At 32.6% G+C, this 14,865-nt stretch overlaps 1 protein-coding gene across 1 annotated transcript in view; it reads right to left on the reverse strand.

Moving 5' to 3' along the window:
• LOC131928028 (uncharacterized) overlaps window positions 1–14,865 on the reverse strand; it is a 55,019-nt gene that overhangs the window by 9,910 nt on the left and 30,244 nt on the right. The window lies entirely within an intron of this gene.

Here is a 14,865-nt window from a genome sequence, read left to right on the forward strand (position 1 = left end):
CTAACCTGCCATACGGTAAACTATCACTAGCCTGTCGTTGTGTAAATTATCACTAACCTGCCATAGGGTAAACTATCACTAGCCTGTCGTTGGGTAAACTATCACTAACCTGCCATATGGTAAACTATCACTAACCTGTCATAAAAACAACTAAGACAACTTTCAGGAAAACTGTGATCATTTTGGACTCAGAAAACATGTCTGCGTGCTGAGTTACTGATGAAAAGTGATGTAGGTAAGTGATGCTCACGTATCAAGCGCATGAGGGTAATGACACGTAGCTTTAAAACTTGTTTCTAATCAAAATAGAGTCGGAAAAAACAACTACCACTATGTAAATAAACCAGGAGTGATCTCCCCTAAGCTTTCTCGAATATTCTTATATAAACCAACAGGGGATGGGAACTCGGGATATAGACATGATTTTTAATCCATTTTAAATACTAAAACTTTTTAAAATAGAATAAAATCTCGTAGAAAAACGAATTGCACACATATGAACGCCAAATAAAATGTGCATAACAGTGCGGAATATTATTAGTACTTTATAAATTTACATTCGTTTTTTGATAAATCGGAAATAGCGTAAATTACTACTTCCGGTCAACGGAAATTACTCAAAATTTGATAGAAGGTAAAGAATTAGATTTTTTACTTACATGTGAAATGAAATTTGATTTATTTATCTGAAATAGTACTAAAGTTATAGGCTTTTGAAAAATTCAAAGTAAAAAAAGTACCACTTCCGGTTATCGGAAATTGATCAAAAGTTGAAACAGATCTACGATTTTGATATAATAGTTATATATGAAATTTCATCAACCTAGCTGTAACGGTACTCAAGTTATCGTGTTTATACACACACACAGACACACACATAGATACACAATTCAATTTATTCAATTCTTTCAATTACGGTAACAATTGTAGGCACGGAGGCCTTTTTTCACATTGGCCGTTTTAAAATAAACAAATAAAAACAATTTTATAACAGCATTTAATAAGCAATAGTATAAATGTGGAATAAAGAAAAATATTACATAGTTATAATACAAGATGAGATAAAATAAGAATAAAATAGATGAATGATAAATGTTTCAATGAGTCAGTTTGAGATGTCATTAAATAATTGTTGTTTAAGTTTAGATTTGAATATATTTTTAGATCTAGATAGTTTTATTTTGTTAGGAAGATGGTTCGACAAATTCGAACCAGAGTAGGCGAAGCTATGTTTTTGGAAAAAAGTTGTTTATGGGATTTGTAAATTAAGACGACGATTTAATTTAATGTTAAAAGAAAATAGGTCTGATAAGTAAGAGGGGGCTGTTTCGTGGAATATTTTATATAAAAAAATTGCTTTAGTATATATAATCTTTTTATTTAATGGAAGTATATTAGTTGAAATAAAACAATCAAGGCTACTAGACAAGCCAGAAACCAGTTTTATAGCCCTTTTTGTTGTGTTAGTAGAGAACGCTGCTTAGTTATAAAGCTGCCGCTCCACACTACAGAAGCATAATCCATCCAATAAAAGCCTCATAAAAAACTAGCCTGCTCCTATAGTCCAGAATGTTCTTTATCCTTGCTAGTTGAAAAGTTGACTTTAATAGGGACATTTTTAGAAGATGGATATGACCGGACCAAGTGAGATTGTGATCTATAACCAAAACCTAGTCATTTGTAACTATCAACCTGTTCAATGTTTGTATTGTCTATAGTAATGCGTAATAAGGTGGAAGGTAGACGAAGGCGTTTCTAATGAGTTGTAATAATCATGGACTTGTTTTTATCGGGGTGAAGTTTCATATTGTTAATTTTGTCCAAGTAGCAAGCTGATTGGCACATGTTTGAAGTTTGAAACTAAGTGAGTCAGCACTGTCTGCAAAGACATATAACGTAGTATCATCAGCGAACATCTCGCACTGACCTGCGTCGATGTGTAATGCAAGGTCATTAATGTATAATGAAAAAAGTAAAGGTTCTGAGATTGAGCCCTGAGGAACCCCTATATTGACATATTTCTGTGAAGAGATGGTATTAAGGTGAAACACGCAGTATCGTAGCGAGGGGGGGGGGGGGGCGGGGGGGGACATATGTCCCCGGGAGCCGACCTTAGGGGGCGCAAAAATGGGTTGGAAAAATAAATTGATAGGTTGAGGGGGGTGCAAATCGAAAGTTTAAGGGAGGGGGGTGCAAATCGAAAAGTTTGTCCCCGGGGCCGGGAAGGGTCGCTACGCCTCTGGAAACACGCATTGAGATCTGTTAGATAAAAATGAGTGAAGTAACCTAACTGTAAATTCGTGGAATTTGTAAGGAAATAGTTTTTTAAGAAGTATCCTGTGATCAATAGAATCAAAGGCTTTTATGAAACCGATAATAGAATCAAAGTCTTTCTGCTGAAATCGACAAACAGCGTGCCACAAAGTAGGTTTTTGTTAATATTTTAAAGCCAGTTTTCATTCATTTTAATCAAAGCAGTGTGACAAGACAGAAACTTTCTAAACCCAGACTGATTACTATCGAAAAGCGTATGCCTTTCTAGGTAGTTTGACATGCATTTGTTTATATGTAATTCTACATACGGACAGAATTGCGAAGTCCAGTTTTTCTGACTCGATAACGCATAAAACGTCAAAATGTTTACATATTTGTATTTATAATGTTTGCCTGATTAAAATAAGTCATCTATACTCCGGATGTGATGAAGGACTGAGGATTAAAACGTTGAAAACTGTCTAAATTTCATGTTATTTTTGTGCACGATTACAAGACTTTCTCTATACTTTGTATATACGAGAAAGTAAAAATTGAGATTTTTTACAAATCTCGACGTTTTAGGGCTCCCTGAGTCGGAAAAACATAGTTTTGCAATCTTGTCCGTATGTCGATCTGTGTGTATGTGTTTGTGTGTATGTGTGTCTGTCTGTAAACACGATAACTTGAGTACCGTTACCCCTAGATTGATTAAAGTAAGTATTATATCACAATCGTAGATCCGTATCAACTTTTGAGCGATTTCCGATAACCGCAAGTGGAACTTTTTCTACTTTAAATTTTTCAAAAGCCTATAACTTGAGTACTATTTCAGATAGATAAATGAAATTTCACATTTAAGTAAAAGACCCAATTCTCTACTTTCTGTGTCAAATTTTGAGTAATTTCCGTTGACCGGAAGTAGTAATTTTCACTATTTCCGATTTCTTTAAAAACGCATGTAAATTTATAAAGTACTAATAATATTGCGCACTATTATGCACATCTTTATTTGGCGTTCACTTAGTGTGCAATTCTTTACTTTACGAGATTTTATTCTATTTTACAATATTTAAGTATTTAAAATCGATTAAAAATCATGTCTATATCCAAAGTTGCCATCCCCTGTTGTTTCATATAAGAATATTCGAGAAAGTTTAGGGTTTATTTAAAATAAAATTGTAATTAAACTGACAGCTTAAAACACATCTTAATTCTTTAAGACGCAATGCGCTATTGAACTGTATTCAAATTTTAAATCAATATATGTGTACATAACAATATGTGCGTGTATGTATAAATGTATGCATATATATATATATATATATATATATATATATATATATATATATATATATATATATATATATAATTTGACAACATATTTCATACTGAACCTATGTAAAAAAATTAAGATAAATTAAAATGCAGATTCGTTTCTCTCACTTAACAAGCTTACAAAAAAAACCAATTGTTGAAAATTTCATCATCACATCTTTGCCCGTCACACCTCACATGTTGGAGAATGGTTCCCTAACCAAATATCTCGTCTTCTGTAATGCTAGGATATGGGCCGGCAACCAAATATCTCGTCTCTAATAATACTAGGATATGGGCCGCCAACCAAATATCTCGTCTTTAATAATACTAGGATATGGACCGCCAACCAAATAACTCGTCTTCTATAATGCTAGGATATGGACCGCCAACCAAATATCGCGTCTCTAATAATACTAGGATATGGACCGTCAACCAAATATCTCGTCTGTAATAATACTAGGATATGGGCCGCCAACCAAATATCTCGTCTCTAATAATACTAGGATATGGGCCGCCAACCAAATATCGCGTCTCTAATAATACTAGGATATGGACCGCCAACCAAATATCTCGTCTCTAATAATACTAGGATATGGACCGTCAACCAAATATCTCGTCTGTAATAATACTAGGATATGGGCCGCCAACCATTTTCCCATATGTTACAGTTGTTATTTAAAAAGTCCCGATTTCGGATTTCAGGACTCCGGACTGTCGGGCATCATACAAGTTCAGATGGACACTAACACAAACAGATGAACTCTACTTCTTCTGCTCTATGCACTGGGTAACTAGGGTAACTTAACTTGACGTACTAGTTTTGATTTCAGTTTCGTCTTGGCCGATTCATTTCAGCTGTAAATATGTTCACATATTCGACGTGCCTATATTATGATAGTTAATCGTTGTATATATATATTTTGTTTTTATCACTTCTTCTTTTTCTTTCTTAATTTTTAGTGTTGGAAGGGATTGAGCCTTATCTGCCAGAGGGTTTGAACTCGAGACTTTTTTTTCGAATTTATCAACAATGAGCTTTGCCGACTCGACCACGCCTCCATCACAATTAAGGATTACGTGTCAACTGGTTATGCGCCATTGTGGCCATTGACTCCGATTTCAACCTGCTTTTCTTTTTGGATTTGCTTCCATAGCCTTTGTCCAACCAAGAACAAACTACAAGGCAGCAGTTGTTTGATTTTGGAGTTGTCTCTCCTAGAAGAGTGGCTGTTCCCAGCTAACGAGCCTTATCTGCCCGAGTTGTTTCCACTGATTTATTGTCAATACAGGCCATTTCTACTACGTTATCCTAAAATATAAATGCCCAAGAGCGCACGTCTCTCTCTCTCCTGCTCTCTCTGCCCGCAACATATTTGGCAATGTGATCAGTATGTTCAGCGATATATGGAGAACTTAAAGATGCGTACTTTTGTTGAAAATAATATGGGGGACATTTTAAATGTATAAACTAAATTTTATTTAAATAAGGTAAATAAAAATAAAGGAATATTTGAATGTAAAAACACATTTTTCACTACGCAGCGGAAAAGTGTTTATTGTTGTGACAAGAACACAAAAAGACAACAATGACGTCACATGATACATGTTTAAACTACGTAACGTACGCAAAACTAATGGTATCATTTTCCAATTTTAAAATATGAAGAAATCAACTATTTCATTCAAATTAGGTTAATATCTATAGATCTATTTATCAAAACGTATGCTATGAAATGTATACAATTTTCTAGGCCAAAAGGAAAACAAATTACGTTAAAAAAAAACATACATACCATTGAACAGCCAGGTTTATAAAGGAATCAGTGTGTGCATTTAATATGGTGTTGTGTTAATTAATAATGTTTACTATTTTGGTTTTTCTAATAAGTATTGGTAGTCTTTGTTATCCTTAATTTGCCGGACTTTTAGCTATTTAGTTATTTGTTTGCTTTATCACTAATATCTCAACGTGTAGTGTTGTGTTTTGGCCAATAAATATTTTAATTTTTTTTTTCATTCCAAAACATATAACATTAAAAATATATAGGCCTATAATGCATTTTTAACGGGTACCAACGGCTAGTTGTCAATAAAGGCCGTTTCTACTAAGATATTTATAGGCCACGTTTGACGGCTCTGCTAAATATATACCGCAGACTACTCATACAGTCCTCATTAAAAGAGACTTAACTTTAAATTACATAAATTTTTTTTGGTCAACAGTAGTAGAGATGTTGTTGCATACAACCATATCTTTATTATTCCTATTGCATTTACTCACATCACAAAGTGACGGGGAAAACTCTACGTAGTCTTACATATCAATTAGAGACACACTAAAAATGCATATTTTCTTCAATGGACAGTTTAATTATCATATTTTAACATCGCTGACCCAAACATTTAGTTGCTGGTTAATAGCACCAATTAAAAATGTTAAACCATCGTAACGTGATCTTGACAATCATACACCCAAAAGCATGCCAGGATGGAAAACGAAAAAGATCTAGATCGGGATAGCATCTGCAGTTTCCATGTGTGGCACTACAATCTCTGAAAATGAAAAATTAATAGATCTAGAATCTTTTCGAAAGTCGAATAAAAATCTGCATACGCATGCGTAGCGTAAGTGAATGTGTATGTGTATGTGTCTATACAAATATTGTTTATATATATATATATATATATATATATATATATATATATATATATATATATATATATATATATATATATATATATATATATATATATAGTTTGTGTCGTACCTGCATCTGAAATGTTTACAACATTTCAAGTTGTAGTATTTCCACATCTCAGATTCATAAATTGTGCAACTCCCACCAAAGTTGATACATTTACTAAAAAAAAATATTGTTAATGAAGTAGGATTACACATGCGTGTCTAGAAGAATGCATAATGGACACCTGCGCAATAAAAAAAAAAAAAAAACAAAAAAAAAAACCGAAACTGATGACGTCATCTTCCGAGTTTAGAATAAAAAGAAATGAACTATTTCATTCAAATATTATTCAGATCTAGATCTGCGTACGCTATAAGATTTATAAAATACAATTTGCTCGGGCTAAACTTAAAAACAAAATTCTATTAGGATTCTAAATCTAGATATTCTAGATCTAGATCGGCTAAACTTTAAAAAAATTCTATTAGGATTCTAAATCTAGATATTCTAGATCTAGATATTCTAGATATAGATCTAGATTATCTAGATCTACGGAAAAACTAGACTTACACAGATGTAGACCCTACCTAGATCTAGAATCTATTCAAATAATACATTTCTATACTAAAGTATTTCAAGCCCTAATTACTTTATTGAAATCTTTGTTTGTCTATGCAATTTGCTAATCTCTGTATTATAAAGTTGTCGGGTGCCCGACAGGGCACTTCCCGGCGCCGCAGGCGCTTCAAATTTGGCAGGATCTTGCCTTGGGGCGACAGAACACGGGGGCCGGTTGGCCGAAAAGTCTACGATGAGGGGGTCAAAACTCACTTCGACTGACCGGCGCCTTACATGAGCTATAAATCGAAAAAAAATGTCCACGTAGGAACCTCTTCATAACTCCTGAGGTCTTAGACCGACCCTCGGGCGAATTAATTAAGCATTCAAATTCTCAATGTTTTCGAAAGCCTAAGCGAAGCTAGGCAGCATGCCTAGTATTCTAATATAACACTACGTGGGATGACAACTCGGAATATAGACATGATTTTTGTTTACTTAAACTTTTAAAAATAAAATAAAATCTAGTAGAAAAAAGAATTGCGCAACAAGCGAACGCCAAAACAAAATGTGCAATATTATTAGTTCTTTATAAATTTACATGCGTTTTTGAGAAATCGGAAATAGCGTAAATTACTACTTCCGGTCAACGGAAATTACTCAAAATTTGAAAGACGGTAGAGCATTAGATTTTTTACTTACGTGTGAAATTTCATTTATCTATCTGAAATAGTACTCAAGTTATAGGCTTATGAAAAATTCAAAGTAGAAAAAGTACCACTTCCGGTTATCGGAAATCGCTCAAAATTTGACCAGGATCTACGATTTTGATATAATACTTATATATGAAATTTCATCAACCTAGCTGTAATGGTACTTAAGTTATCGTGTTTACACACACACACACACACACACACAGACACACAGACACACAGACATACAGACAAGATTGCATAATTATGTTTTTCCGTATCAGTGAGATGTAAAACGTCGAGATTTGTAAAAATCTCGATTTTTTTTTTTGCACGATTACAATACTTTCCCTTTACTTCGTATATACGAGAAAGTAAAAATAGTGTATTAATATAATTTTTATTTACGCATTTTTTCAGGAACTAGACATAATTATAGTATGGAGAAATACATCATTAAGACAATATTTTAAAAATATTTTAAATGGGATTTTTAATTAAAAACAGTATAAAATTGCAGTGTTGAATTGATGAAATGTGTTGTAACCATAGAGATAACATTGATGTAAATCTAAATTTTAATTTTAAAAAATTGGTAAGAAGTTGATACCCTTGAAGATTAACAGGTGGTTTAGGCTTGAGCGTCGGCGCTTTTGTACTACGTAATACATGGAGACACAATGAATACATAAAAAATAAAGAATTATTAAATATTGACAAATAAAGAAAAATAATAAATTAAAAAATTATACACACATACAAATACACACACACACTCACACACACTCTCTCTCTCTCTCACACACACACACACACACACACACAAACATATATATATATATATATACATATATATATATATATATATATATATATATATATATATATATATATATATATATATATATAAGCAATCTATGGATGCGTTAAAAACTGTTAAGAAATATGTACAGAAGATAATAATGTTTGTCAATAAATCAGATGGTTTGACATTTGCAAGCACCAAATTAAATAAACCGTTGTTTATAAGAACATTTATGTAATTCTAAATGCATAAGTGTATTATATATATATATATATATATATATATATATATATATATATATATATATATATATATATATATATATATATATATACTGGAGTATATAGAATAAAATGAAAATATAGATTTGAATAGAAGCATAAAAATTAGAATCGTTAAAAAGTTAAATTTATACGTGGGTGGTCGAATGATTTTTGCAGTAGTTCTGGTTGTAGTGGTAGTGGTAGTGGAAATGATATCAGGAAAACGCACAAGCGATTCACTTCTGAATAGAAAAAAATAACACTTTTCATTTAAAATAGCTAGACAAAAATATAAACATAAAACTGTAAACCTGCGCAAGTTAAACTATGCGGATACAAATACAAATACAAATACAAATACAAATACAAATACAAATACAAATACAAATACAAATACAAATACAAATACAAATACAAATACAAATACAAATACAAATACAAATACAAATACAAATACAAATACAAATACAAATACAAATACAAATACAAATACAAATACAAATACAAATACAAATACAAATACAAATACAAATACAAATACAAATACAAATACAAATACAAATACAAATACAAATACAAATACAAATACAAATACAAAAACAAATACAAATACAAATACAAATACAAATACAAATACAAATACAAATACAAATACAAATACAAATACAAATACAAATACAAATACAAATACAAATACAAATACAAATACAAATACAAATACAAATACAAATACAAATACAAATACAAATACAAATACAAATACAAATACAAATACAAATACAAATACAAATACAAATACAAATACAAATACAAATACAAATACAAATACAAATACAAATACAAATACAAATACAAATACAAATACAAATACAAATACAAATACAAATACAAATACAAATACAAATACAAATACAAATACAAATACAAATACAAATACAAATACAAATACAAATACAAATACAAATACAAATACAAATACAAATACAAATACAAATACAAATACAAATACAAATACAAATACTTATATTATAATTAACATACTTATTAAATTCTTTTTCATCTAATGTTACACTTGAGTCATAACTGTATAGAGGAATAAACTGCCAGTCTCGTATATTGAGAACTTTGTCACTGATAACATCTAACTTGCTCCACATGGATGAACATTTTGGCCTCAGAGCGGTAAACTTTTCACAATTTTTCAGAAATACTTTCTCCTCAATTTTAGCCGTCCGTGTAATATTCTATAAATATATTGGTAGTAATATTCTATAATTATATTTGTATAAAAATAATAAGTATATGTATAAATACTGTTTTATTCTTATTTATGAATAAATACACGTTTAGAACACTTAAAGATATATATTTTTACAGTTGAAGTATTGCGTGAAGTCAGATGTATACATTTATAATTATTAATTTACAGTCGTAAACATGTTACTTACCGAAAGATGGTGCATAAGGTCAATATCTGAGATGTGCCCATCTTGGTCGAAGTCCCAGTAAGCAAATTTTGAATAAGCAGCCAGGGTCAGAGAAGGGAGTATACAGACGTATAGAATCGATAACATCGTAGGTGTCTTTTAGATCTACCGGTACAATCAAGGATGTAATCAAAAGCTGCTTATGGGATCACTGAAGACGATACTTTTGACGATAATTTTGTCGCGGTTTAAATAAAGTAGATACAATAGTGGTCAGCAATGTGGGTGATTTGGTGTTATAATAAAGAGAAATGTCAAACAGTAGTCAAACCTAGGCAAAGTTAAACTAGACTAGGTTAGGCTCGGCTAAACTAGGTTAGGTTAGGTTAGGTTAGGTTAGGTTAGGTTAGGTTAGGTTAGGTTAGGTTAGGTTAGGTTAGGTTAGGTTAGGTTAGGTTAGGTTAGGTTAGGTTAGGTTAGGTTAGGTTAGGTTAGGTTAGGTTAGGTTAGGTTAGGTTAGGTTAGCTTAGGTTAGGTTAGGTTAGGTTAGGTTAGGTTAGGTTAGGTTAGGTTAGGTTAGGTTAGGTTAGGTTAGGGTAGGGTAGGTTAGGTTAGGTTAGGTTAGGTTAGGTTAGGTTAGGTTAGGTTAGGTTACGTTACGTTACGGTACGTTACGGTACGTTACGGTACGTTACGGTACGGTACGGTACGGTACGGTACGGTACGGTACATTGATTTCAATAGCAAGCATCCACTACAAGCTTTGGAAGTTTATTTCTTAGGTTACTGTTGGTTAGGTTCGGTCAGTTATATGCGAGGTATGCGAACATCTTTTAAAAATTATATTGTATTCGGTTACGTCAAAAACAAACTTAATATTTTAAAAACATTACCACGTTGGACTGTAAAACTGGCAACAATAATTATGCACAACATAAATTCACAAACACGTTTCTACTACTTACCTTCTTTTTAATTAACTGAATAAGTCTACGTTGATTGTATTTGTTACGTTTTTCACCTTGCAGCTTTACTGATTGCAACTGGGGTTATTGTGATAAGGGTTTGAAAAAAAAGAAAAAGAAAAAAATTCAATAAACCCACGTGACCAAAATACTCTGCGAATGTTACCATGATGGGTGTGGTCAGTATTCAACAGTCATTTAATCCTATTGTATGCATTGGCTAATAAACGTTATGTTTAAAGAATTGCCGTATAACGGGTCACTGAACTAACACCAACCCTAACCTAAACGCCAAACCCTAAGCAAAACCTTATCATTAATCCTATGCCTATCTGGTTGAGGGTTAGTTAATAATCGACAGGTTGGTAATGTCTTTCTGCAGTTTTGGGTCGGGATTGGAAATTATTCAGGGTGAGGGAAACCTTGATAAATCTTCCATGATATAGCTGGTGATAATTAAAGGTTTAGTCCTTCTCCCGACTTGGCTTAATGTCATGATGTGTTTATCTTTACAAGATTTGCTACGTTAAATTTGGTTGAATAGATGGCGATGTTTAAACTTTGATAAGTTTTTATGCTGTTTAAGTTTAATATTAAATTAGATATTTTTTCCAGGGTTCCCAAAAAAAATGAACTATCGGAAAACTGCGCAACTGAAAACAGAAAAATGCGCAAATACAAACTAATTATACGAATACATTTTAATTTTGTCATATTTCGTTAAAATAAGTTTTATTATGCTACAATGTACATGTAGTCACTCTTTGTTAATGTCTGAAAAAGCTCGATTTAAGAAAACAAAAATGCTCCTGCGTATGTTTTTGTGCGCATTTTTTCATTGCGCATCTTTCCGGTCACCTTGTTCGAACTATAGTTAGGGTCTATTTTAAGACGTTTTCTCGTAAAAAAGTCGAGAATTATAGTTCTCTCTGTATGTGTGATTATGAGAATGTGTGTTATTTTGGTCTAGATTCTCCTCAAAATGTAATTTCAATCGTATTGATAACTCCATGAAGATATTCGACACAAAAGAAAGGAATTTAATTAAGAACACAACACAAAATCTGTTACATGCATTCCGCACACAGTAAATTTTAGTTCAGCTGTAAACCTGATAAGTTTGTTGGTTTAGCTGGATATGAAACAAAATGGAATCAGCCCATATGAAAATACATTATATTAATATGTAAAACATGATGCTTAATAACTTTTCTAACTGTAATCGCATTGCGCCCAAATAAGCAATCACCAATCCTTGTTAGAAGGATTGAACACACAGAATAAAGGAAAAAGGTATTATCGGATTTCCGAATTAATAATTAGTTTGAATATTAAATCAGTCATGCCTTTGAGATTAGAAGTATCATTACATTTATACAATTACATTGTGTCGGGGAACACCAGTGTATGCACAAAACTGTGATAACGAGAATACAGCATTAAGCGACGAGTATAATTGTCAAATCCTATATCCTATCGCTTGTGGACACGTAAACCTAATGAACTGTGAGGACGGTTATGCGGAGTGGGGGTGGGGTACTATCGATGCCATGGATGAATAAATGTATATAGAAAAACTATATTTTATATATTGTTCATTAACCCCCTCTCGAATTTATTAGCGTTAAGTTCATATTTAACTTGCTTTAATTCTGACATCCCTTTTGAACAGTAAAAACGCGATAGGTGGAAACAAAGTTACACAAAATAGAGTTAAAAGATTGGCAAGCATCTTCGTCTATTTCCATTACTTAGTCGAAATCCAATAAGTAGGGGCTAATTTAAGCATGGGCGAAATTTTTAGTAGTATGTGTGTGTGTGTTTGTTTGTGTGTGTGTGTTTGTGTGTATGTGTATGAGTGTGTGTGTGTGTGTGTGTGTGTGTGTGTGTGTGTGTGTGAACCTTATAGGCCTAAAGAGTGGGGGAGTGGCAGAAAGTCGAACCAGGTTTAATTTTAAATTGCCTGTTTCATTTATTAAAAAACTAAAACCATGATTGCGTATCTTTCCTTGATTGTTGTATTCCTGCACGAAATCTCATCAATAACGTTACCTCCCTTTGCTATTCGACCACATTATTTTTATATATAAGTTTAGAAAAAAAGTATACACTAAATGTAGAAATGTAGCAGAGCAACAACCAAGCTACATTCCAATAAAACTGCGCAAAATGCTACACTGGATGAATATTACTTATACAAAATGAGATACTAAAATGTAATAAGGGGAGATAATAAGAGAAGGTGAAATAATACACCGAAACTCAACCCTTCCAACACCATAAACCAATCGAAGCTACATACTTTTTAACAATCAAAACCAAAACCACCCAACCACCCTTCCTACATTCCAACCTAACCCCTTAAACATGCCACGTGAAGGGTATAAAAGTTGTTTTTTTTGCTTGTTCAGCCAATGATCGGTATACATGTGTTCTTGAACAATATATCCAAATAAGTAAATTCTTTATTACCTGTATGTCAAAAGACCCTTTAAAGCCAGCCACAGTGTATTAGAGATTACCTCTACATTTGTACAATACAAAGATGGCTACATGGTTAGTTAATTCTATAGATGTAATAATCTGAATCATAATTGAAAAATTTAGAGAGAAATAATATGTATCGATATTAAATGTACTAGATAAATGTCCCGTTGAGGGAGAAATAAAACGGGCGCTAGTTTGATAGTGTTATCTTTCTTGCTGAACCGAAACCAAAACCACAATCACCACCTCAACTTCAAATTTAACCGAAAACAAAAAAAGTATAATTGAAAAGGATTTTTGTCCAGAGTTGGCATGTTAACCCGATTCGACTTTGATCTACACGTAGTTACTACTTATTGATACTAAGTATAGTCGTAGCCATACCCCTAAACCTTACACCTAAGCTCAAACTTGTCAAAAGGCGTATTTAAAGTTTTTTTCAAGCAACTCTTCGGGGGTTGGAAGGAGCACCCCAAAAAAACGTCTACCGCCCCCTATAACGAAATTGAATATATAACAGAAAATATACTTTTACCAATGTCCGTCCCAGACTAAATAGCGAAACTATTATAGTAATGTGTTTCATATCCAGAACGCATGTAAATATTTTCTCATCATATAAATTATGGTGCAGGAATTTTAATTTAATTCATTTGCGGGGATTAATATGTAATACCATAAACCTATTCTACAAATACACACTAGCAACTCCTCTATTAGTCCTAATAATCATTATCCCTATCTAGGTAGAAAATGGATTTTGCAGTGTTGAACTGACTTTTTTTTTATATAGCCTAACCCTTACCACTCCTCCAATAAAACCATCCCTGTGCAACATGGTGCACTATAAAAAAGTTCAATCTATAACAACACAAAACACGACGATATACTTATATGTATAACAACACATCACAAGGGATATCACGACTCACACAAATAAATATACAACACACACCATACGGATTAAGACACCATGCTAATCACATTAAACACGAACATAACATACAATACAATTCAATAAACCTCGCCATTTTTGCATTCTGTGCTGCCCCCATACGTCGGACCAACGAGGGCTCAACTTACCACACATAGCTTATCACGCATAACGAATTTTTGCCCCCCCCCCCCCTCATCCAAAATGTAAACCACTTTATTCGTGTAGACATGCACCCTTAGGACAAGATAGTTTAGTGTAGTTTAGTTTAGTTTAGTTTAGTTTAGTTTAGTTTAGTCTAGTCTAGTCTAGTCTAGTCTAGTCTAGTCTAGTCTAGTCTAGTCTAGTCTAGTCTAGTCTAGTCTAGTCTAGTCTAGTCTAGTCTAGTCTAGTCTAGTCTAGTCTAGTCTAGTCTAGTCTAGTCTAGTCTAGTCTAGTCTAGTCTAGTCTGGTCTGGTTTAGTCTAGTCTAGTCTAG

The sequence above is a fragment of the Physella acuta genome, unplaced genomic scaffold (genome assembly GCF_028476545.2).
Source record: "Physella acuta isolate Inbredline_101_S28 unplaced genomic scaffold, ASM2847654v3 ptg001456l, whole genome shotgun sequence".
Classification (NCBI taxonomy): domain Eukaryota; kingdom Metazoa; phylum Mollusca; class Gastropoda; family Physidae; genus Physella; species Physella acuta.